This window comes from Heterocephalus glaber, unplaced genomic scaffold (assembly GCF_053883595.1).
Source record: "Heterocephalus glaber isolate CG9 unplaced genomic scaffold, H.glaber_assembly_v1.0 deba00000122, whole genome shotgun sequence".
Classification (NCBI taxonomy): Eukaryota; Metazoa; Chordata; class Mammalia; order Rodentia; family Bathyergidae; genus Heterocephalus; species Heterocephalus glaber.
Window position 1 is genome coordinate 11957181 of NW_028258138.1, and position 26465 is coordinate 11983645.

At 44.6% G+C, this 26465-nt stretch overlaps 1 protein-coding gene across 8 annotated transcripts in view; it reads left to right on the top strand.

Annotated features, from left to right (window-relative positions):
- The window catches only part of Tiam1 (TIAM Rac1 associated GEF 1), a 384121-nt gene that overhangs the window by 154665 nt on the left and 202991 nt on the right, over positions 1-26465 (top strand). For 3 of the 8 annotated variants that reach the window (XM_004842272.4, XM_021256147.2, XM_021256145.2), the window contains exon 1: positions 21755-21990. The exons of 4 other annotated variants lie outside the window; for them this stretch is intronic. The gene's annotated coding sequence lies outside the window, so the exon portion shown is untranslated. Of the gene's footprint in view, positions 1-21754; positions 21991-24957; positions 25083-26465 lie in introns of those variants that run through there. One more of the 8 variants, XM_021256143.2, reaches the window with a different exon arrangement.

The following is a 26465-nucleotide window of genomic DNA, read 5'->3' on the forward strand; positions in this document are numbered from 1 at the left end:
CCCCTTTTAAGAATGGGGACCAAGAAACAAAACAGGAAGTTATTAATATGACTTAAGTATTTTCCCTTAAAATCTTTTATGAAGTTAAAATAATTGATGAGCTTCTGTAGTTGTCTTTCAGGTTGGCTACAATCTTTTTAACATATTGTAAGTAACTAAGTTTGCATTCTTATACGGAAGGTGTTTCAAAATTAATTTTGGGAAATATGGAGCTTTGAGTGAAGTTTTCAACAATGCTGACAAGCTTCCTGTGAAAATTTATAGACTGGTTATTTTTGAGTTTCAGAGAATCGACTCACTGAAGCTGAGGGTCCGACTTTGCTCTTTAGTTCTTCATTTGTGGAAATGATTTAGAGAAGATGAACCACCAGGAAAGTAGTATTGATGACAAGATTCCAAATATGATGTCATTTGGTGTTAAAAATATTTTGATACAGTGGCGCATGAGGATGTGGAAAATACTAACACACAAGGACAGATGTGCAGATAATGTGAACGGTTAGCTGGTCTAGAGCTGAATGAAGCAAATGATGAAGAAATGGGGTGCTGCTGCCTTAGTTGATAAACAAGTGGGCATCTCTTATTCGTCTTCTTCTCAGTCCTAGCCAGAATGCACAAGGCCCTTCAGATGTTCTGGTTCCTCCAATCCATGGCTTTGAGTAAGGAAAAACATATTTGTCCCCCAAACTTATTAGATGGGTGAGCTTCAGTTGAATACTAAGGTAGTCTGGTTTAGTTGCTATGGAGATTTCTACATACACACATACACACACACACAATACCAATATTGTGACAGGTGGATAGCCAATGAATTACAAAATGCATCATGTTATTTTGGTCTATCTGCCTGGATTGTTCTAATCCCATTTTTTTAACTAGGAAACTAAGTCTTTGTGCAACTCAATTTCAGATTAAGCTCAGACTCTCAGACAGGTCTAGGTGTAGAAAGGCAGTCTGTGATACCCTTAAGCTCTGTGCTCCTTTTGCTTTGGAACACAAACATACTACTGAGCTGTTTGCAGGCTGGCTGGGGTGGGGGGAACCAGCTGAGTTGCCCCATGGGTTTCTTCCTTCCCTCCCTCTCCCTTTTCCTGTCTTCTCTCTTGCCTGCTTCCCTGCTCCGCTGCCTACCTGTCTTCCTGTGCCAGATGACAGTGACACTTCCAGAGCCCTGTGCCAGGATCTGTGTAAACGTCAACAGTCGTGACTCACTTCCTTGCAGATTCTCCTGTGCAGATTCACATGATGTGTGTTCCCTTTGTGTACAAATTTGATCTCTGACACACTTTTATGATTTCCAGTCAAGTATTTAGAAAGAGTCCCTATGCATCTTATTTTCGAGGATCCTGTGTCTTCCAGGGAAATGTGTATGTATCTGGTAGAGGAAGACCAGATGGCTACAAAATGCTCACCGGGAAGATGATATGCAGGTTTTACCTGATGGATAACCTGGCTGGATGGCTGGATGGGACAGCAAGGGGACAGGCTTGTCTGACTCTCTTTCATGTTGCTGTAACAAAATAGCCGAGGCTGCTTGATTTATAAAGAGAGGGTATTTTTTTTTTTCCTGTTGTTGTTTTGTTTTTAATGGTACTGGGGATTTTATGGTACTGTTTTTAATGGGCTTGTGCAAATGCTGTTACTGAGCTACAACCTCAGCCCAGAAAAGAGCTTTATTTAGCTCACAGTTCTAGAAGTCCAAGAGCACAGAGCTGGCATTTTATCTACTTCTAGGGAGGGCCTCAGACTGTGTCAATGCATGGTGGGTGGCATCACAGGTTGTGTGAGACAGTGGCAAGTGTGTGTGTGTGTGTGTGTGTGTGTGTGTGTAAGAAAACAAGACAGCAGGGGTAACTTTGCTTTGTAAGAACCCGATCTTCTAAGTCCTGCAAGACCTAACTCACTCCCGAGAGACCTCATCCAGTCTCTGACAGACATTCATCCATTCAGGGGGTCCATCAGGTGTGACTTTAGTGTCTTACAAATATCCCACCACCTTGCAAGACCATTACATTGGGAATCAAATTTCAACATGAGTTTTGGTAGAAACAAACCATACCAAGCCTCTAAAGCCCATTGCACATTGATTGCCAAACTCAGGAGCCTAAGGGTGACACGTTCTCCATTTTCTACTTATGAGAGGGTAGGCTCCCTTTCATTTGGGACACATGTAAGCTAAGTACCACCTGTGAAGCCATGGGAGTAATATGGTAAATACTTTTCTGGTATCTTATAGTGGGTCAAACTCAGAGTCATTTTTGTGTGATGTATAGAGTTTACTTTCTGTGACTGTCAGCCAGTCTAAGGAAATGATGCTCTTGGCTGTGATAGCAGATGGTGGGATGCCTGGTTGCATGAGTGATTACTCCTGAATTGTCCCTCATGTCACACTTTTATAGTGGAATCTTATAGTTGTTGAAGAGTATGATTTGATTTAGCAAATATGTATCAAACACTTGTTTTGTTCCAGGTATTATGACAAGTACTGGAGAAGGCTTATGATCGCCCAGTGGATGAGACATGTATCCGTGCATACATGGATCTGTGCATACATGAAGACAGGACTGTAAGGCAGAAGGAGAAGTATGCAAAACTTAGAAGAGAAATGCCTGTTGTGTTAGGATCTGCAGAGGAGATCTTTTCTCCTGATCACTGCCATAAATATTTGAAGATGAGATCGGGGGGTCCTCAAATTATTGTCTGCGGACCAAATCCTGCAGGCTTTCTGGTTTTGTGCAATCATTGAAATACAAATACTTTTTATATTTTTAAATGGCTGAGAATTAAAAAAACCCCACAAGGGCAATATAGTCATGTGCCACAAACCATGTTTCAGTCAGTAATGGGTCATACATTGTTCAGTGGCCCCATATAAGATTTCGTTGTCTGCGATGTTGTAGCTGGTTTAGTTTGTATACATACATTCTATGATGTTTGTACAACGATGAAGTAGCCTAACGATGAGTTTCTCAAAATGTATCCCCCTCATTAAGTGATACACAGCTGTAATAATTTGTGCCCTGTGAAAATAATATGAATTTCAAATTTCAGTGTTCACAATAAAGTTTTATTGGAACAAAGCCATACTTGCTCATATTGCCTGTGGTTGCTTTTACATTCCAATAACAGAAGCGAATCATCACGACAGAGAGAGTATGGCCTTCAAAGCCTAAAATATTTATTACCTGACCCTTTATAGAAAGAGTTTGCCCATGCTGGACTTTGAGTTATCCAACACTTACAGTATCGTTGTCCTGTCTGATGTCCTTTTTCCTCTATCACCACATACCCACTATTCCCTTCTCATTCCATCCATCCATCCATCCATCCATCCACCCATCCTTGGTTCCTGGCCATCCTGGCATCAGCAGTTCTTGGATTTGTTTGTGGGATGGTTAGTAATGATTGCTGTAGGTAGAGCTGCGCTCTCCTCTGCATCCAAGCCTGGTGCCTCAGGGTTTCCTCAGTGCAACTGTCCCTTGCTCAAACACACCCCGACACCCACTTCAGTTGCTGATTGCATGTCATCCATTGGCTCCCAGCAGAGGCCTTTGAAGGACTTCTCCTTGCTCACAATTTTAGCTTGTGAAATGGAGTCCCATTCATTAAACTGTAAGACACCACTTGACAAGGGATTTTATTTTTAAATGGCCCCTTGCTTAGCAAATTTATTCCTCCTGAGCTACTTTCATTTTTGGTAATCTATAGAAAAGTAAAACAATGCAGTAAAATAATGCATTAATGGAATCTGTAATCTTTCTCTAGGCACTGGGAACACTGCGAAGCTTGCCATGGAATTATTTAGAAAGCTATTGGCCAGTGCATGCATTTTTACTCTCCTGAAAAAGGCTGAAATTACATACTTTCTTCCCGATGTAATAGAGAGGTGTATACAGTCAGTGCGAATGACCCGAGTTCTTGTGTGTGTTCGGTAGTCACCATGGGGCCTTTTCTCTCTACCCTTTGCTCATGGTGTTTCTTTCTTCAAACAGAAGACCACTGATCTCTCTTCAAGCAGAATGTTTCAGCAAATCCACAGAAATTGGCTTTTTTCTTTTTCCCTGTGGTTCCTTGCATGTTGTGTGGTTTCAGAAGTACTTCCTTTGGTTGCAAAGTTTCCTCAAAACTGGAGAGAGCTTTCTTTGGGAGAATTCTAAGATTGTCATCAGATGCTGGCAAGGGAATCTTCAGCCACAGCTCCATTTTCAGTTGTTAATTCTGGGATGGTCAGCATCCTCCCAAAAGAAAGAAAAACTAAGACTGTAATTGGATGATCACTCAGTGTATGGAAAAGGGAAAACAAAGATCAGTTAAAAAAATAAATAAGGGTATTAATCCAGAAGAAGGTACAGAAGGTGCAGTTTTAAAAGCTGTAATCAGAGAAAGCTTAGGAACTGACAAAATATTTGTGGACAAGTATGTGGGTAGAGGAGGGCTGTCAATCACAGGGCAGAGCTGTGCTTCTTATTCCTGCAAAAACAATAACAGCAACAGCGAAACCCCTTAAAAATATCCCTAGGTTTGGTGTGGTGGTGGACATCTATAATTCTAGCTTGCCACTCAGGAGGCTGAGGTAGGAGGGTCACAAGTTCAAGGGCAGCCTGGGGCCACTATCTTGGAATGGAATGGAATGGTATAGAATCAAATCCCTGGAAAACATTCTGGAAAAACCAAAACATCCCCAGATAAGCAGAATTGCAATGCCAAGACATCCATTGGAGAACTTGATGCATAGTCATTCTATAGGGTAGATCCTAACAAAATACAGCAATGAGCTGCCTCACCCTCAGGTAAGAAAGATACAGTAATGAGTGCCTGGTGCTCCAAGAGGTGACAGACTGGCATTCTTTTGAAAATAGTTGTTGGCGTATTCATGATTCATGGTGAGGAGAAAGATGAGTATTGGGTGGATGGTCTGAATGTTTGGGCTCAGTGTGGGTTGTGACAGCTATACCCTTCCCACTTCTTCTCTGCTGCCCCTGGGGTGGAAGAATAAGGTCCATGGCTTATCCGGTCCACTGACACCGGAGAGAATGGAAGGATGATGGTGGAAAATGTGAACCCACTCCTAATGCTTCTTGTGTGTTTAAATCAAAGCACAGAAAGGACTATAGGGTGTGTGTGTGTGTGTGTGTGTGTGAGAGAGAGAGATAGGTGTCTACATGCATGTGTAAATGTGTGTATGAATACAGCTAAATTCATAGATGGACACTTGTCACCCATTCATCGATGTACTCATTTATCCATCTTCTTCTTTTTTTTTGCGGTACCGGGGATCAAACTCAGGACATTGCACTTGTGAGGCAGGCCCGGTGCTGCGGAGCTAAATCCCCAGCCCGAGGTTTCAAGATGTTTACCAAAACATCAATATTTAGATAGGATCTCAAAAGGCTTTCTTGTTTGTGGAGGGAGTTAACATTTAGTGGAAAATAATTTTCTTCAAGATAGTTTAATTTTCATGTGGATTTCATGAATTCTTTTTTTTTTTTTTTTTTTTTTTCACAAAAAATGCTTTATATTTTATTTTGAAAGAGGATCTCACTAAGTTGCTAAGCTGCACAGCCTGGGCTTGAACTTGTGATTCTCCTGCCTCAGCCTTCCAGAGTGCTGGGATTACAGGCGTGCACCATTGTGTCCAACTTTCGTGAACTCTTCTAAAATCGGGAAATGTGCCACAGCTCCAGGCAGCAGTACCCAATACATGAACATATAGCCTTACAGATAATTCACTGCAAGGGTGGGACACTTCTGCTCCTCAAGGCTGTCTGTTCTCATACTCTCAGGCACACCTCAAATAGTTGGGCCTGACTTTTGTGGATCACATTTTTGCTTTCTTCACACATTTACTACTTGAGTGCACATGCCTTGCACTGGAGTCTACTTTCGCTTGTTCCTGAACTGTGTATGAATGGAATTATGCTTTATTAAGTATGCTGGATCTGGATTTATTTTGTCAGTTGCCAGGAGTGGTGGTGAGATCATTTCTCTAGTTTGTACACTTTTCATTATTGCATCGTTTCATTGTATAAATAGACTATAGCTTTGTAATCTGTTCCATTGCTAATGAACATTTGGGTTCATTCCAGTGCTTGGCTATGGAGAATAATGCTGCAGTGATCTTTTCTGGACATATTCCCTGCACTTGGTGCATGCATTTTTGAGGCATGTCTCTGGGAGTGGAATTGCTGACTCTTCATCCTGAATAGATAAAGTGGGGGCTGGGGATTTAGCTCAGTGGCGCTGCGCCTGCCTCGCAAGTGCAAGATCCTGAGTTCGATCCCCAGAACCAAAAAAAAAAAAAGTGTTAGGTAAAGCGGTTTACCCAGTTATAGACTCTTCTGTCTTGTAAGGGAATTCCTATATGCTTCAAGTCCTCAGGGAAGCCACAGTATTGTTAGTCATTTTGATTGTAGCTGTTCTGCTAACAGGGGGATTTGCTGGTTTGAATTTATATTTCCTTGAGAACCAGTAAGGTTAGGTTCCATTTGTAGTTTTATTGGCCATTTGAACTATCTATTCAATCACTTTTCATTTTTTTATTTGAAATTGATCTTTTTCTTATTGGTTTTATACTACATGTATGTATGTATTTTTTTACTGGCTAATATGCCTTTGCTGGTTCATGAGTTGTAAAATTTTCCCTTATTTTGCCTTCCATATCTGTCTTATTTTTAAAAACTCCCTGATTTCAGATTACCCATCTTAGGTTACAAAATCATATATAGATGTGTGTTTAGAAAACCATGTATACATGTGTGTAGAAAACCGTACATATGTGTATACAAAATACACACACATACACATGTGGAAAATCACACACATGTGTGCAAATTATGTGTGCAAAACACATTGTGTGCACATGCAAATCCATATATGCATGTGTGTGTGCAAAGCCACACATGGATGTGGGCATCTACAAAATCATACATTGGTGTGTGCATATATAAAATCACATATATGTGTGTGCATATAAAATCACAAATATATATATATGAATAATTTTATCCCTTCAAACATCATATAAGTACATTAGAGTATTTTAACTTTTTCTCCTGGTTTTTATGATATTGTTAGGGCAAATATTTTTCTTCTGAATTATTTTAAATCTCTTACCTCTATTATTCATATTTATATCTCTCTCTGTCTCAAATGATCTTTCATGTTTGCTGAAATAGAATTCTAGGCCAGCAGTGGTTTTCCTGTAATACTCAGGGACAACAGTTCACCGTCCTCCTGCCGAGAACTTGGCTCTCAGCCTAATTGCTGCCTCTTTGTAGATCATCAGTCTTCCTCTTGAGCTCGGTGGTTTGTCTCTCTGTCTTGGGCTTTTCCAGTTCTACTGTGATGTGTAGAACCTTTTTATTTATTCCGTTTGGGGTTTGTAGCACTTCTTGAATCTGTGGATTGGTGTCTTTTGTGCATTGAGGTTATTTGCAGCCTGCATTTCTTCCACCGGTCCCCTCCCCCCATATTAGACCTTTTCTCAGTATTTGCTATGGTCTTAGCTTCTCTTTCTTTTTACTTGTTATATTTCTTGTCCATCTAAGCCTCATTTGCCAAACTAGTGTCAGGAACAGAAAATACTATTTACTCACTCAGCAGATGTTTCTATTTTACGCTCTACCTTGTGCTCAGCACTGAATTAGGTACTTAGAATTCTTCACAGAGAATAGAGCCCATTGTTTTTGTGAGTTTCCATGAAAAATAAACGATTGCTTGTTAACGATAATTATTCACTATTCTTTCTTTCTTTCTTTCTTTCTTTTGATACCGGAGTTTGAACTCGAGTCCTTGCACTTCCAAGGCAGGCGGTGGAACCACTGAGCTAAATTCCTGGCCCAATTTCTTCTTTCTATATTAACTGATCGTATTTAACTTTATGATATAGTGTATAAGAGGGTGTGAAGTGCTGTTGGAGTGGCTTTGGGTGAATAGGAAAATGGCACGAGTTCAGGGACAGTCAGGAGGACATATCATTCAAACAAAGAATCAAAGTGTGTAGCAATGTTCCAGAAAGAGGGAGTGTGTCTGAAAGTTCCGGCAGCATCAGGAAGGACAAGTGTGGGCCTGGTGGCCTGCCTGAGGGGTGAAGGAGCAGGAGACAAAGCAGGGAAGGAACGATGAGCCAGGAGGGGGCGCAGGCTGTGTGGGTCCCTCTAAGGATTTCGGCTGTTCCCCCGAGCAGAGGAGGGTGGGACCTGCTTGACTCTCTAGGGGCAGAATGGGCTGCAGAGTGGCCAGAGAAGAAACAGGGACACTTTTTAGGAAATTTTGCTGTGATCCGGGGGAGAGAGAATCACGGGCAGAACAAGGTGGCAGCAGCGGTGGTAGTGAGAAGAGACTTAGGTTCGGACAGTTTTGGAAAGAGGATGCAGCCAAATTTGATGTGGATTGTGAAAGAAAGAGAAATCAGGTCAGCTCCTGTCTTCCGGCCTGGGCGACTGGGAGGTTTTGTCCTCAGCTGAGCTGGAATGGTGCCTGGAGGACACCCAGCGGGAAGTCCTATCCAGGAAGTGTGGCGTCTGCAGGGACAGGCCCTGGCCCGAGGCACAGATGGAAAGCTGGCCACACGTGGATGATGCTCAGAGTCAGGCTGGGATCTCCCAGGGCTGCGGTCACCTTCTCCAGAAGCAGGGCAGGGGATGGGATTTAGCTGGTGCATATGGGCCTGGGGTTACCTTCTCCAAAGGAAGGGGAGGGAAGCAAGCCTGGATAGAGGACAAACAGCAATACAAGGTAGTGCATCAGGTAGCTCTGGTACCAAGAGTGCCCATCATAGTTGTCCTATGGAGCTGATACAGCCGATCTTCTGGCTCTGCCTCACTTTACCACCTTATGGGGCCTCCCTGGGTTGCTGTTCTCTGTAGCTGAGACAGATCTCGAGCAGCTGACAGCTGCAGGCTTCCTGTTAACCTCAGTCCTCACAATGCACAGCCAGTCCTTCCTCAAAATAGAATCTGGGCAGCAGATCTGTGTCTCCCTCACTGACCCACTGAGTACAGATAGAAAAGGGAAACTCTGTCTCTTTCAGACCCTGGTGCTTTCCAACAGCTTCTCCTTGAGGTTAGGGAAAAGAAAAAGAACCAGGGAAAGCAGCCAGCGAGGCAGAAGAAATGTCAGAAGGATCATGGTGTCCTGGAAGCCAAGCGGAATGAATAACCTGTGGCATGGACACTGCTGGTGTGATGGGTTTAGTAAGATGAAGAATGAGACAGCAGTGGATTTACCAATTAGGAGGTCATGAGCTCCCTTGAGAACTTGTGAATGGATAGAATCCTCACTGGAGCAGGCTCCAGAGAGAATGGGAAAAGAACAGGATGCCACAAATAGAGGTTTGCATATTTTTCTGCAGAAGAAAACCAGCATATTTTTATACATATAATTCAGTGATAGGGGGAGAGAAACATGGCTAGAATGCTGTCTTTGCATGAGTGGGGTGGGTGGGGATAGGTTCAAGTCACAGTGGATGCTTTGGTTTTCAGTGGGAGCATGGATTGTTAACCCTGTCCACAGGCAGGGAGGTACAGTATAGGGTTCAGCCAGAGCCTGTCAGGGGATATGTAAAGTCTTGAAAATTTGTGATAGTCCTCCCCAGTTGCTTCATTTTCCCCAGAGAAGTAGGAAAAATGGTCATCAGTGGAGAAGACAGGGAGAAATTATTGGGCTTTTGGGAAAAAGAAGATGCATTATGTAGGCTCTCAAGAGGAACAGAGTCAGTAGAAAATATTTGTATAGTTATGCAACTTGATTAGGTTGGCTTAGAAGATTAGAGGTGAACTAAAAAGCTCAGAGGTGGCAGAATTCACAGTAGTCATCTGTGCAGTGTACAGACGGAGAGTCTTGTAGCTGCTCAGCCTCAGACAATGGGAGCTGCAGAACAAAAGTGAGCAAGGAAGCACCAGTCCAAGGTCAAAGGCCCAGGAGAGTCAGTGGCGCAAGTCTGTATTAGGGGCTGAAGAAAGTTGAGATCAACGTCCACACACAACAGCAGCAAAGGATATAACTGCTCAAGAAGACGGAGCTCCGCAAAACAGAAACACTTCCTTCGTCTTTCCCCTTTCATTCCATCCAGGCCACAAGCTTATTGGCCGCTGCCACCCACAACCGGGCTGGGTCTTCCCCCCTCAATTTGCTGGTTTGTGTGTCAGTCATCCACAGACATGTGCAGAAATGTGCTTAATTCATTCTAGTTGACATATCATGATTGACTGTCACGAAAGACAAGATGCAAACTCCATGTGTAGGTGAGTGAATGAGCTGGAAGTTTTGGTGTGATTGCTAATGTTAGTGGTCCTGAATTTAAAGTGAGACCAGTCAGCACACTTGGTATTAATTTTGGTTTTATTTTGTTTTCTTAGCTCTCATCAACTATCTGTGTTCAGGCATGAACTAAGCAGTTTGTTGAATTTAACCATATTGGTGTTTTTGTCAAAAGGATGTAACCAAATAAGAAGAACAAGAACTTGGAGGGAGGGAATCAACCTGGGCAGCTTATTAATGGCAAAAACATTATTTCTCACAGTTCTTGAAACTGGGAAGTCCAAGATCAAGGTGCTGGTGGATTCAGAGACTAACAAGGACCTGCTTCTTCCTTTGACTTCTGTTTCTTCATGTGGTGGGAGGGGCAGATGAGCTCTCTGGGATCTCTTTCATAAGAGCGTTCATCCAGTCCTAACAGCTGTGGTTTCATGATCTGATCACTGCAGAACCCCCCCCCCCCCGCCCCCAAGTACCATCACCGCAGGGGTCTGGATCTCAGCGTTTTCAGGGGGACACAAACACTTGGACCATAGCAGACAGGAAAGGAGTGGGCTGGTTGGATGGGAGGTGGTGAGCTGCGTGGCGTTGACAGCACACAGGACTTACTGGTGTACCTTTCCTCCTTTTGGCTAAGACCCATGTGCCTTGAAAATTCTTAGTAACTGTTATGGTATGAGTGAGAAATATCAAATATTTGGGTATTATTGGGATAAATGCGTATTTCTCCCCATTCCCCATTTCTTTCCTTGCTGCTTACAGGTGCAGAGAACTTTCCTTTTGTGGTTAAAGAAGAGACTTCCGATTTGGGGGTTTGGATCTGGCTTCTTTCTGGTCTAGAAGTACCATCACAGGGTAGCAGGTCACTGTTACTAAAGTCACTAACCAGTTGCTGAGGATCTGCAATGTGCTAAGCACTCTGCTAGGCCCTTGAGACAGAGTTGTAAACAAGCAAAGGAGATCAGAGTGCCTGAATGGAGTTTATATTCTAATGTGGGAGAAGAAAAATAAATAAGAAATATAGTAAAAGAAAATAGCAAGGAGAAAGGCATAAAGGAAGAAAGTAAGAAAGGGACTGTGCCAGGGAAGAGGAGTAGAGGTGGGGGCTAGGGGATTGGCTGGGAGACCACACTGAGAAGGTGACATTGAAAAAGACCTCAAGTCCAAGATCTCATGTATAGGTAGGAGAAAAGCAAGTCTGTGTGGGAGCAAATAAAATGAGCTGGCAGCATGTCCTTAGGAAAATAAAAACCCACATTAATGCTAAAAGCCAAGAATATTGTTTTTGGTTATTGCAACTGAGTCAAAAGTACCTATGTGCCACTGTGTGTCTACCAGACTGCAAATAGCAATTTATTAAAAAAGCTACATAGGAGCTTTTAGGGAGTTGGGGAACCATGTCTGGTGTTTCCTACCTGACTCACTTTTGCCAATGTAAAGTCATACGCATGGGGATTACAGCTGGTCTTTAATGGGCTGAGTTCATCTGTGGCCAGAAAAAGAACAAAGGCTCCCAGGGTGCACAGCTTTGGGAGGGGTGAGAAGTCAGAATCAAGCCCAACCTTAACAAGGTATGTGAATTTGTTGATGCTGAGAACGTAAAAGTCAGAGATGGTTTATCTGGGTCTCAGCCAGTGTGCAATGAAGACTCTCAGCCTAACAGATTGGTGGCGTCCTGGTCCAGTGCTGAGAAACTCTTCTCGGAAAACAGACCTCGGGGAGCCGGTGGTGCAGTGAAGTGTTTGTCAACCTGCTGGCTGAGTACCCCGCATCGGTAGGCATGTGTCACTCATGGTCCCTGTGCCAGCAATGGTGTGTCACTCCCTGAGTCACCCACCTTGTTTCATAGGGAAGTCTGGGAGAGCTTTCGGTGGATGAGCTACTAACAAGATTCTGTTCATTATGTGTTTCTTTTGACTGGCAACGAACATTAGCACTTGTGGGAGGAATTGTAAATCGGCCCGTATAAAATATCCTCCTAATACTTCGTTATTTCAGTCTAGACCTTGACCTTGCCTCTTGCAGGACACCTTGGTTCTGTGAAGGGGCCCAGGAAATACATTTGGAGACTTCCTCCACATGTGTTATGCGTAGTCTTTGCCCATTGCCCAATTAAATATGCTCAGGTTAGACACCTTGTACACTCATCTTTCTCAGATGCGATGACGATGAACTCCAGTAACTTCATGACAAATCCTAAAAGATGTTGCCTGCCTGCTGCATTTGGTTTTGAGGCAGGGATGATGTCCCTGTGAATCCATGCAGGCTTTGGGATTCACATTAGGTGCTCTGACTTTGCGAACCCAGAACCCAAGAATAATGGTACAAAAGATGATGATAGTAAGAATAAAACAAATGCAGCACACGTGAGGATGGCGAGATTGGTGAAGGAGACAGGTGGCAGTCCACGTGAGGCAGGGAGGTGTGGGAGAGCTGTGGCCCTAGCTCCAGAGAGGCTAGAAGTTTGGACACATCTCTTGCTTTTGAGTGGCTTTGGGCAGTTTCCTTAACCTCTGTGCACCTCACTCTTTATCTGTGAAAGCCACAAGCGGTACTTTCTTGAGTTGTCATGAGGGTCATGTACATGAGTGGATGACCAGTCCTTGTGTCTTGGTTTTCACAGAGACAGTGATTGGGAAGTGCCAGTGACTCATTGTCATTGAAGTTGTCCTCACGAGGTCTTCTGTAAAATGGCGCCCCATTTAGCTTTTTTGATTGATAATTTGGGGTTGATTCAGTCCCCCACACTTATGCTCCTGAACTTCAACCTTTTCTGGTTTCTGCCTGGGCTGTGGAATTGGGGACTGGGATATGTTGGTGGGAATGGATCCATGGGAGAGATACTCCGTACAAGCTGTGGCACCTGGTGTTCCTTCAAAAGGTGTGCCCCATTTATCTCTGTAATATGGAAAGATTTAATTTGACAGTTGAGACAATCCCATTCCATCTCTTATAATCAGAGAGAATTGCTCTTCTGGGTATGAAGTAAGGCTCATAGTCAGGGAGAGGAGGCACATTTTAAAGGTTGGTTAATGTGCGCAGATGAAGGTGTTGATTCCTTTTGCTTTTAGCAGCAGTCTTGTTCAGAGCTATGTATACCTGAGCCAAGTGAATCACTTTTTGAATCTTTAGAAAACTATTGCAGTAAAACCTAGAGAGCATAAAGTTTGCCACTTAGACTATTTTTAAGTATATAAGTCAGTGGCATCAATTACATTTAAAAATGTTCTATAACCACCATATGTTGGGCACAACAAACATGCTCCATGTTCAAAACTTTTTCATGTAGGGCTGGCAATTTAGCTCAGTAGTTTCGCTGCCTGCTGCAAAGTGCAAAGACTGGAGTTCGATCCTTGGTACAAAAAAACAAAACAACTACAACAAAAAACTTTTTCATGTAGCTGGAACCACGCAGTATTTGTTCTTTTGCATGTCTGACTTATTTTGGTTAGGATAAGATGCCGATATATATATGTACTAGTTCCCCAAGATGTATGTAATTATCGTGTATCACAAACATATAGTAATAAAATAAAATGCAGATTTAACCAGGTTATATGTAGATGTAGTAACATGAATTAGAACTGCATCCCTTTTAATGACTTGTTATATTTCGCTGTGGGAATATACCACGGTACATTTTGCTTGTGTGTTGATCTGTGGATGGGCACCGGGATTGTTTCCACCTTTTGGCTTTGTGAATAATGCTACAGTGAGAGTTCGTGTTTAAGTGAAAATGACAGTGTTTGGCAGCATTAGTGGAGACACATTTTAATTTGTTGGGGTTCCAAGGGCAAGACTTAGGGAGTCTTTGTCCCTGACTATGCTGCTGCCATGATGCCCTGGGTGCATATGAATCTGCCCAGTGTCCCTGCCAGGCTTCCCATGGTTGCGGAGGGGCCACTGCAGTCTTTCCAGGAGGATGCCGGCTGCTGGGGCTCACTCTGCCTTCAGCTCTCCGGTTTGACTGTGCCCATCCTCCCTGGGTCTCTGAGCCTGTGGTTTGCTTGTGTGGGGCTGACCCAAGACATTTCTCTTGCACCCCTTACTACTGTTTGTGCTTTAGTTTTATGTAGGATATTTTGTATGTGTTCTCTGACCTATGTCGGGGCCCCAAATATATACACAGGTACTGCACTTAAAGTCAACTTTATGGAAAAAGTGTTGAGGGGTAACTGAGTGGTGGAGCACAGAGCAGATTTATTTCAGTAGCTCTAGGTCAAGGTGGCATGGTTTTATTTACTCTGTGAGCCTGAGCAGTGACTTCATCTGTCTGACCTCAGGTGAGTAATTAATATATGAGACTCCCTTTCTGCTCTTACTTTCATGGGGCTGTGGCCCTTCTTGTGGCTCTTAGATCAGAAGTCCCTAAGCCCTGGACCATGGATGGGTACCAGTGTCCGTGGCTTGTTAGGAACCGGGCCACACTGCAGGAGGTGATGGGGTGAGGATAGCTTTATCTGTACTTACAGCTGCTCTGTATGGCTCGCTTTACCGCCCGAGCTCCATTTCCTGTCCGTTCAGCAGCGTTAGATTCTCATAGGAGTGTGAGCCCTGCTACGAACTGTCCATTCCAGGGGTCTAGGTTTTATGAGGGATTTAGATTTCCTGCTCCTTTGCATCATCCCGACCCCCCCACCCCCCATTTTTGGAAAAATTCCCTTCCATGAAACCAGTCCCTGGTGCCACAGTGGTTGGACCGCTGTCTTATACTACCTCAGGTCCTTTGATATTCTGAGATATTTCTGATGGAAAATAAATAACCTTTACGTTAGGGAAAATGCTTCCAAGTGCTCCTAGTGACCATAAAAAGCTAACGTCTACATTCTTAGATGGGAATGCAAGTCAAGTAATTCTCCTTAGCATGTTTCCCAACCATTATTTATAAGAAGTCACCTAATTTTGATTGATGGTATGCCTGTCACAATCTGAGAACACTGTACGGTGTCAGGTATTCCCGACAGGTCTATAGGTGTGGTCCTTTTCATCGCCATTAAACCCAAGTGCTCGGTGTCTCCCTCCTATCCAACTTCTCATTCATTCTTTACCTTCTTTCCTTTCAATATTCTGCAATATGTTTTGGCCTGGAAAATATGAAATGACAGTTACTACTATATTGTAATGTAAAGTGAAAGTCAAAACTATTCCAGCCCATGATTAGCAAAAGCAAATCTGCTAAATTGGTTAGCCTTGGTCGGTGCCAGCGGCCTGTGTGGCTGTCACTGCAGGTTGCTTGCTATTGCCCTACAGTAGGGGCTTTGTGGAAGAATTAAGGATCAAGTCTCTCCATGGTGCCGGGGACTCTGTCTGTCTGTGGCCCTGAGGGTTTGGAGGGGCTCCTACTGTCCCATACAGCATAGACCTTGCTCCTGAACTGCACTGTACCCATGATCACAACAGCAAGATTAGCATAAAAGCATCATGAATGCTGAGCTAGTCTGAGATACCGGCTTGGCTGATTTCCTGATTGAAAAGAGTCTGGGCATGTTGAGCATTCCTTCTCCTTTGGAGGAAGCCTTGGGCATGTGCCCAGGACAACAGGCTTCCCACTGCAGTAGTCATCTCTTTCCACTTCCCGTGTACGAAAGGCTCGCTTAAGTCATCCAGTGGTTGGTGCAGGCCACACCTGAACCAGGTCCTCTCATTGCGTGGCCTTGCCTCTCCTGTGACCAGATGAGGCTGCCCCATATGGGAGTGCTCCCTAGCCCAGCTCTTTCAAGGATCATAAGCTTCTGCTGCCCGTACATTTCTGGGAGAGAAGGCAGGGCTGAAGTTAGAAACTGACCTCCTCTCTTCTTATTTTAGTTACTCTGCATTCTTACATTCAGTGGCAGGAACAATTAGTATTGCTTATTGTTGCCAAGCAGCGAGGTGCCTGAAAGATCAGGGAGCCCCAGATGGTCTCCCCCCATGAGCACATGGACTCTTCTTGTGCAAAGCATGCTGGAATCGGTGTGTGCGGGTGGGGTAGCACCTGGCCCTGTATGGTTTATGGATTATTGCTTGTCGGCACTACCTTTATGGTTCTTCCCTTGCCCTCTTTGTTATCTTCATCCTGTGGTTGTATTTCCTCCTTCTCCCTTTGCCCTCCCGGTTACAGATCGCTTGAGCAATAGGTACGTGGTCACCCACCAGAGTCCTGAAACTCTTGACTTTGGTGTGTTAAAGTCTTTCTTCTGCAAGGAAATCAAAGTGGGGCAGTGACAGAGATGGGAGTTTTCAAATCATGGAAAATTAAAATTGGAAGATTGAACTAGGAAGCCAGAGAAAATTAAATTGAACATCATGCTTTGATTATTGAGAAAATTGAACCCTGTGGGTTTTAAGGAACTGGCCACACAGTCACTGCTGTGCCTTCTGGGGATGGCATTAAAAGGCCATTAGGGTTTTCTTGACCCCTTTTTGACAGATCTTATTGTTTGAGGAATATCTCTGCATAGTTGTCAGTTTTGTGTAGAGTCTCTACGTCTGCTTGGCAGAGATGTAATTTGAAGTTTGTGAATATTCTTGTATCAAATCAAATTTAATGAGGGCTACCCTTCAAGACATCACCTGGCAGAGAGACACTTGTTTGTGTCCCGTCTCGGAGAGAAGGGAAGCCTTAGCCAGGGCTAAATCAAAGACTTTCAAACATGGCCTTCTTCCTGAGCAGACCCTCAAATTCTCAAGCATGGGAGTGGGTGGAATTAGTCCAAACTGAATCCTCCAGTCAGTTTCAGATATTTAAAAAATTTGATTTTGACAGTCAGCCTGTAGCTAACTGCAAAATGTATTCCTGAGAAACCACCGGAGTTTGCACTGTGACTCCATAGGATTAATGGGGCCTGTGTTTGAAATTGCAGTTTTGCATGGGAGATGGTGTTTTCCTTTGGATTTGGAAAGGTTGGCTGTCAGTGGTCCCCTCGCATGCCCCCAGGGCTTCACCTAGGAGGAGGAGGGTTCGTCTCCCCAGCCTGGAAGCTGATTGGCTGTTGCTAGGAGATGCAGATGATGGCGTGTTGGTGCCCATGTTTCTTACCTTGTTCTGGGGAGGTCTCTCAGTTCCCTCTGCCAGCTGGACAGAGTGGGCTAAGCTCCACTCTGGGTAGTGGGATCAGATTTGCAGACTTAGGTTTGGTTAATTGTCATGTTGGGGTGAAACTGCCCAAATTCCCAAGGGGTTGGTTCTGAAGGCCTTTGGGCAGAAATCCGTAGGACATTTGCTTAAGGTTGACATTGGTGTCATTCAGAACACACTTTGAAAGGAATTTTAAAAGTCAGCTTTTACACACACACACAAGCAAGCTAAAGACTGAGTTAAAAAAAAAAATCTTTAGGGAAAATAAGCAAACTCTCCTTAGTTTTTCATTTGTGGGTATAAATTCAACTGACAGAGGGGATAGAAAAGTTGAAAAGTTTAATTTTTTTCTCCACATCTCACATGTTTTTCGTTGTGCTTATTTATTATAGTCTCCTCTGTCTGCTTAGCTAGCCCTTGTATTAGTATCCATTGATGAGTGGGGTGCAGTGATGTATGCCTGTAATATCTGGGAGGCTGAGGCAGAAGGATCACAGGTTAGCATGAGCAATTTAGCAAGACTCTGCCCTTTTCTTTTTCTTTTTTTTTTTTTTTTTATTTTGTTTTTTTGAGACAGGATCTTGCTATGTGGTTCAGACTATCCTTGAACTCACTATGTAGTTCAGGCTGGCCTCAAACTTGTGTTGAGCTTTCTGCCTCAGCTTCCTGAGTGCTGGGATTACAGACCTGCACCACCACGCAGCACTAAGACTCTGTGTTTAAAAACATCAACAACAACAACAACAACAACAAAAAACTAGAGATGTGACACAGTGCAAAGGCTCTGAGTTTAAACCCCAGGGGCACAAAAGAAAAAACATTCATTGACGATACAAATACCTTTCAAGGGTGTCAAGGTTTCAAAAGTGTTTTTACACGTGTCCTTTCACTTTCGGTGATGTGCGATTGTTTTTGTGACTTGGGTCATTTAGTGTGGTCACCATGATTATCCCCATTTTGAGCAACTGCTGGGGACAAGTCAGTTGTGCGCCCCCTGCTGGTTGCATTTCCTCTGCGCAGGAACTCGGTTGCATGTGTAAATTCATTGCTTTGGATTGAGATCCTGTGATCCTATTTTCTTTTCTTGAATTCATACGGCTTTTTATTTTATTATTATTTTTTTTAAATAAGCAAAACCAATGGCGTTCTATACATCGGGCTAAGAAGCTGACGACTTGAAGAAGGACAGCGTGCCACCATTTGGCGAGCAGTGTGTGGAGGTCCCCAGCCAGGCTGGTCAGTTCTGTCTAGGTTTTTGAAACCTGACAGTCACCGGTGTAATCGGCAGGTGTTGTTGCGAATCCTGTCCCCACAGGTTCTGCTCTCTTGACCTCTGTGAGTCATGGGAATTCTCTGGAAGCAGCACAGGGGACTCTATTCTTAGGCCCAAGAAATGATGGGGACTGACTCAGTTCCATCCAACAGGCATTTATCCGGCACCTACCATATGTGTGCCTCAAGAGGATTCAGGATGAGCCAACAGCTGGGCACGGTGTACTCCTATCAGTCTGGGAGGCTGAAGCGGGAGGACCACAAGTTGGAGCCCAGCCTGGGGAATTAGCAAGACTACCTTGAAAAAAAAAAGGTAGGGTGGGAATGTAGCCTAGTGAAAATTCCCTGGGTTCATTCAGAAAGATGAACCAAACCACGATCTTCTGACTTCCTTCTGAGCAACACTGGGCACTAGCAGTAAGAAACCTCTTCTCTGATATGAAATAATAGCAGAAAGAAGTCAAGAAAGTACAGACAGCACAGCAGAGTTTGCAGAAACACTTTTTAGGATAGATAGCAGAATAATGGTCACCAGAGGCTAGAAAGCCATGAGGGTCGGGAGAAACTGGGCTAAATAGGAGGGTAAGTTCTGAAGCCGTATTGCACAGCAAGGTGACTGCAGTCAACAGTGATTTATCCTATGCTTCAGAAGAGCTAGAAGAGCAAGTTTGGAATATTTCACTATACAGAGAGGATCACCATAGCGATGGATATGATATGCTAATCACCCTGATTTGATCATCACACAATATGCATTTGTGGGAACATCACATTGAACCCCATACTTTATACAATTACAGTGTATGATCTAACAAAATAAAACCTAACCTTCTGGACTTCTTGGGTCACTGGGAGACCAGAAACCCTTTGGTGCCTCTACCACTCTGATGGGCCAGTTGGTTCCATGGCACTCACATTCTCTTCCTGTAAGCGAGGCCAAGGCGTGACATTCTTTTGGATCAGCTATAATGAGGTTAAACATCCTTCCTGTTCTGAGTGGAGTGTTTCCAGGGTAGACTTGAGATTGTGGGGAGAAATGACTGGCAGGGCCTCTGCTGAGCTCCCTTTGTCTTTGTATTGTTTGCATCTCTTACTGCTCTCTGGTGTCTCCTCCTCCCAACCATACCATCTCTGATTCCAAAACTGATACCTGGGCATTATGTCACCTTCCTCTACCCCTCCCTGATTATTTCCATCCAAATTCAGCATCAGTCATTAGCCTAGTGAGTGCCCCAAAGCACCAAATGCTGTAGAGTATGTGACCTCATTATCCTCTTTCTTCTGGGTCCCACAGCTGGATCTCAGCCATCAAATGCTGCTCAGTGGAAAAGAAGGAGCAGTTTTATTCCATGTTTTTATAAGTCCCTGGAGAGCCCTTTCATTATGCTGATGACACTATTGGGAATAAATGGATGAAGAAAGAGATGGTTGATAGTGACACCTCCACCTCAGGGTTCTCACCGGCAGCACTGTTGGCATCGGGAGCTGCACAGTTCTTGGTTGAGGGAGAGCAACCTAAGCACTATGGGATGTTTAGCAGCTGCCCTGACTTCTGCCCGAAGTGTGTGACCGCCAAGGAGTCTCCCAATATTGCCAGATGTTCTCTGAGGCCAAGTCACCTCTGGTTAAGGACCACTGCGGGCACTCTTCATTCTGCTCCTTCAGGAGTTTTCACGGCTACATTCTGTTTGTTTGCTTAATTCATTTATTAAATGGTTATTAAATTTCTGCATATACCAACCTCTGCAAATTAGCAAGCATATAAACTTGAGCCAGGCATCTCTTTCTTCATGTTGAAGAAGTGTCCATTTGGGTCAAGTGAGTCATCCTTGTCTCCACCACGTTGATTCTGAAGTTATTTTCCTGGAAATTCCTTCTTGGAGTGAACTCTGACTGGCTGGAGTCACTGTGCCTTCTTTATTGAGTGTTGTGCTTCTATTTTCAAAGCTTCTGTCTCTGAGGAAAGCCCCTTGCAGTCAGTGTGGGTCAGTCTTCTTGGCTTTTGGCACAGTTATTAACCTTATAAAATGATAATGTGCTATTAATTTATCAATCTCACCCATGAATGCTTTAGCCATCTCACATTCGGCTTCTCACTTGTCTCTTCAGATTTGCTATTTTCTTATATTGTGATTTCTTTCATTCTCTTGGGCCAGCCACCTGAGGCTTCATTTAACCAGTGGTCATTTAAAGTTTTATTTCACAAAACTTCTTCTTGGAAACCAAGGTCAGTTCCAGCAGAGGGATAGTCATTAGATTGTTTTCTGGTGAACTTGAAGTTAGTATGTTTCCTTTTAAAAACTGCTCACAGGAAATCAAATATATGGCAGCCACAGCTGGGGATGTAGCTCAGTGGCACCGTACCTACCTGGCAAACTCAAGGTCCTGAGTTTGATTCCCAGTATCAAAAACAACAACAAAAAACTCCCCAAAGAACCCAAATATATGGCAGCTTTCTTTTTAGGGAGGTGGCTTCAGGGAGGAGTTTCCAGTTAGCTTGAACTAAATTGGTAATTTTAATTTTTTAATGCAGCATGGTGGGCACTTGAGATTTTCTTCTATTATTTTGTCTGTTATATTTTTGTTTATCTGAAATACTTTGGAACAGGTTTTAAGGAGAAGGCAGCCAGTTGAAAATTTTATTTATTTCTTTCCTGTCCTCTACTTTTTTTTTTTTCGTTACCAGGGATCGAACTCGGGACCTTGCACTTGCGAGGCAATGGAACCACTGAGCTAAATCCCCGGCCCTCCTGTCCTCTTCTCTTTTAAAGGAATCAGATCACCTCTTCATAGACCACCCTCCATTCTGACTGTGATGGTGACTGCTGAGCGTTAGCTACTTAGGATTTCTAGCCTTTAAAATCCTTTTAACAGGGCCGGGGATTTAGCTCAGTGGTTTCGTCGCCTGCTGCGCAAGCTCAAGGACCCGAGTTCGATCCCCCCTACCAAAAAAAAAAAAGTCCTTTTAACAGGCCTTGTCGTCCCCCTCCCGCCCGCCCCCCCCCCCTTACAGTTTGTGCAGGGCGACCAGGTTCATCTATAAAACGGCTGTGACCTGGGAGAAATAATGTCTCCTAAGGATGCGGTGAGCAGGTCTGGGAGTCCGACTGAAGCCCCGAGTTACTGAGCTATTGGCACTGAAGCCCAGGGCGAGAACTGAACTGGAGGAGGAGGCGGAGAGCAGGGAGGAGAGAGGGAGGCGGTGGGGAGGAGCGAGGGCCCTGGCTACGCACCCAGACGGCCAGATTCATCAGATTCTTCGCAGCTCGAAACTTCCCAAGTGACACCCACCCACTCCCTCGCCTGCAGCCCCGCCGGCGGCGGCTGCTGCTTCCTCTTCTGCTCGGGAAGTTTGGGAGATGTGAAGCCAGCCGGGCGAGCCATGTGCGCCTCGCGGAGCAGGGGTGAGCTTTCATTTCACAGCCCATTCCTCCCGCTCAAGAATCTCTTGCAGTTGGGGGGCCGGGGGGTGGGTGTGGCTCGGGATGAGGACAGATAAGACCCGGAGTTGCGTCCTGAGGCTGGGTAGCTGCGCCCCCAGACGGGCCCGGGGTGGCGGGCGGCGTCTCCATCGGCGGTGAGGGCTCAGGCTCCGCGGAGGGAGAGATTTGGGCTCTGAAAGCGTCCATCCTGCCCCTGCTGTCCCCTGCTTTCCCCTGCTTTCCGTCTGTCAGCGAGGATCGCAGTGCTGGGATACCGGGTGGGTAGGCGCTAGGGGATCGAGGCACCCCTGGAGGATGCGTCCTGCCCGAGGCTGTCCCGCCGCGCCGGGGGCAATTGCAGGTCAGAGTCCTTGCAGTGGACCCGCGGGAGAGGCCTGGGGCTCAGGTGAGAGAAAGTTCCCAGGGAATCCGGGGCAGCGTCTGGAGGGACGCCCTGAAGTCTCGGTTTAATTTTGCATTTGAATGAGCTAGTCCATCTGCGGGCCTTCCGCCCTGGGAGGTGTTATTTGTGTATCTGGAACTTTCTTTTGAAGTTGTCAGTCTTTGCAGCCACTGGTGCATCTCAGAGTTGATTGCCTAAGTCGATTTAGGTAGGGTGGGGTGTGGAGAGGAAGTTTGGAGGGTGATGGGGGTTGGGGTCCTAGCAATGGAATTACTCGGTCCAGGTCCAAACCGAGTTTCTCACAAACACCCTTTCAGCACGGTTCCAGCTGGCCTGGGGCTTCCTGTGGCATGTGTGGTCTTTGCTCGTGGCGTGGGGGTCAGATGGTGGCTTTCGGGATAACTGTCCCTGGGTTCACTTATTTCCTATCTGGTCAGTAGCAGCAGGAGTTGGGGCCAGGATTTTGTTTTTTGTCAGCTAATCCTTCATAAACATTTTTAGAGATTCACCTTACTTTTAGGGCAAGAAACGAAGGTTTGTGGGAAATTAGATATTCATTTAACAAGTGTTTCTCTCCCAGTTCTGGGGCAAGTGGGAGTAGGAGGCATTAGCCGGTTTTGTCCTTCTCTGGATGTCAGGGTGGGGCCGCCTGGCTCTCCCTGAACCTTCACACACTCCAACCTGGTAAGGAGACCCATTGCTGGGCCACAGTTAGCTTGCTGTGACCCCCTCCCCCCCACCCCTTCCTTGAAGTGAAAGATACATATGTAAATTGTTCTTAAACCAAACCAGATGTGTCCCAGGAGAGAGCAGGTTGCAGGATCCGGGCCTGCCACACCTGCCAGAACCCCAGAAAGCACCTGGCAGGTCAGGTGGATGTGAACTTGAGGCTACTTTCCCCACCCCCACTCACTCAACAGGAAAGACAGCCGGACTGGATCTCATGACAGTGCTGGCAAATCTCGCTGGTAGATGGGTTTTACTGAACAGTAACCCTTAGCTAGAGAAAGGGGAATATGTGGCTCACAGACAAAAGCTTTTTAGATATTGTCACTTGGGGCCATTGGGAGATACCACACAGACATCTGAACTTGGGGTTAGTTCTACCACAGGACCACCATGTGGGCAGAAGAGACCATTTGGCTCCCCTTCTCCTCCTAGTAGATAATCTGGTTTAGTTTCAGCTGTATTCTTTTTTTTTTTTTTTTTTTTTAAAAAAACCTTGTGCATTCAGTTGTTTAATAGACACAGGGTGACTAAAGTTATTGGTAGTACTATATCCGTGTTATTATTTGTGGTTCACAGGGTTGAACCCCAGGCCTTGCTCAATCGTGCCAGACAGTAATGTACTCCTGAGCCATACCTCCAGTCCTTTTTACATTTTTATGTTGAGGCAGGGTCTCCTTCAGTTGTCCAGAGTGGCCTTGAACTTGCAATCCTACTACCTTAGCCTCAAGTGGCTGGGATTACAGTTAAGAGCCACAGAGCCCAGCTACATTGTTTTGTGGTAGTCACTGATTCATGTAGGGCTTTTCCCATTTTGTATGAAGCTTTGCATTTGTTGAGATAAAGTTGTGCATAATATCCTCTTACAGTATTTTAAAGGGCCACAGCACCTGTAGAAATGTTCTCTTTTTCATTCTTGGGATGGACTAATCTTGCTTCTATTCTTTGCTTCTCTGTTTCCTTCCTTCCTCTTTCTTTTCATTTCCAGTACTGGGTGTGGAACCCAGGTCTCACATTGCCAGGCAAGTGCTTTACCCCAGGCATGTGTCTTATGCTTCTTCTTTTCCTCCCTCCCTTCCTTCCATCTTTTTTTCTTTCTTTTTTTTTTTTTGTGGTACTGAGAATTGAACCCAGAGCCTTCCCGCTGAAGATGAGCTACATCTTCAACCCTTTTAAAATTTTTAATTGTGAGATAACTGTCTCTTGCATTTGTCAAGGATGGGTTCAAATTGCAATCCTCCTGCCTTAGCCTGCTGAGTAACTGGGACTACAGACATGCACCATCATCCCTTGGTCCTGTGTCTTGATCACTCTGGCTGATATATTATCAATTTTATTGACTTCTGGAAGAACTAACTTTGGTTTTTGTGTGTATTTTAGTTGAAGCACAAAGCCCCTCCCCTTCCTTGAGTTTGTGTGCGTTAAAAAAATTTCTACCTTGTGGAACAAATAATAAGCAAGCGAGTCTTTAGTTGGGAGGAGAAAGACATTATGTGTTGTCTTTTGTGTTTTTGATGTAGATTATGTTTTTCCCATTCATTCTGTTCATCAGCATCACGCACATTGGGCAGAATTGCTCAAGGTAGGTTTGTGTGTTCTCTGGGGCACATCCTGGGAAGCTGTCTTAGAAACATCTAACTGGAATATGCATACGACTCACTGGTAATTTAATGTGAATGGTAGGTGCACTCAACCCACTCGACAGTACACATTTACCTCGTGCAAGGGAAGAGCAAATTTGCCATAATGACTGGGGAAGAACATTTCGCTTTGGTTCATATTTAATGCATGAGCCTGAGCATTTTAAAGTCTTAGAAGAACAACTGCTTTCAGAGGATGTGGCAGGATCACACCAAGAGTGCTGCAATCAGAACGCTCTGACTGAGTTCTTCCTCTGCTGCTGTTAGCTGTGTGGCCTCAGGAAGGTCGCCTGATCACTCTGAAGGTAACATTTCCCAAGCTGTGAGGCGGAGGTACTGAAAACTGCTCTCTGGGGCTGTGGTGAGGTGGTGCTGTGAATTCAGGTAGGGTCCCATGGTGAAGTACGACATGGAGCAGGAGCTGAATACCTTGTAGTATGGAGTATGTTCTGCCTCTTACTTCCCCGTTTGTGCCCTCTTCATTGCGGTTCCAGGTTACTGTCTGTATTTTCATCTCCTTTTCCTGGTTGATGGATGGTAACCTGGCTATGTATTTTTAGCCTTCTGATTTTTATCTCCCTTTTCTAGGATTTTTTTTCCCCAGCTCATCTTATCTCCTTGAGACTCTCATTGCACTGTTCTTTTATTTCTTTTCCTTCTTTCCTCTCCTTCCTTTTCTTGTTTCCTTTTTTCTTCTTCCCCTTCCTCCCTCCTTTTTTAAATCTCTTCCCCTCCCCTTCCTTCTGTTCATCCCTCCTCCTCTTCCCCCTGCTTTCCCCCTCCCGTCTCTCCCCTCCTCCTCTCCTTGGCCCTTTTCCTTCCCTCCCCTCTCTCCCCTTCCTCCCTCCCATCCTTCCCATTCTTCCCTTGAATACAAAGTTCAAGACTTTCCCAAAGTCTGGGGAAGCGTCAATCCCTTGGTGCTATGTGCACTGTTGAAGCTGACAAGGAATAATAAAAGCACAGGGCAGAGGACATTGCCTGGCTAATATTCCTTCCCGGAGGAATATAGCAGTGTGCAGGTCACCCATCCCTAAGCCATTTGGTCTTTCTTGGGTTTGTTGAGTGAAAAGGCCCTGAGGAATGTATGCATAATTTGTTCATATTTCTGTATGCATAACTCATTTATATGCATTTCTTTATGCGAAGAGGTGTCTTCTGCTTTATGGCATGATGTTGGAGTTGCTCACTGCTTTGCTCGGGGAAGCGAGCCTCAGTTTACATTTTGTGTAGCCAACGGGCCTCAAGTGTGACGTTATTTTCCTGAAGACAGATTGATGAACTGTCCTTGGTCTGGCCTGGCCGCTATGTTCTGCTTTGTTCTAGATGCTTTTATGACAGTGAAGAACAAAGAAGTGTAGTTTTCGTAAGTATTCTGCAATGCTGCCTCTCCAAGGGCTTGTAAACAAGTATTACATAGCTTGCAAATGGCTCACATTTGGCACAAGTTTGGGGAAGAGGTTACCACTCTTGGAAAGTTGTATTTGCTGAATGATTTGGTGTGGATTTATGAGATTTTGTTCTGAGTACCTTGGAATCATATGCACCAGTGTTTCCATAAATGAGGGGATTTGTGTGGGCCAGAGTGATCAGCAAAGCTGCTTCCTACAGAGCCCTGGTGGAGCGAGGGCTGGTAAATGCCTCTTTGAGTTTTAAAGTACAAATTGCTTATTCAAATACCAATACAA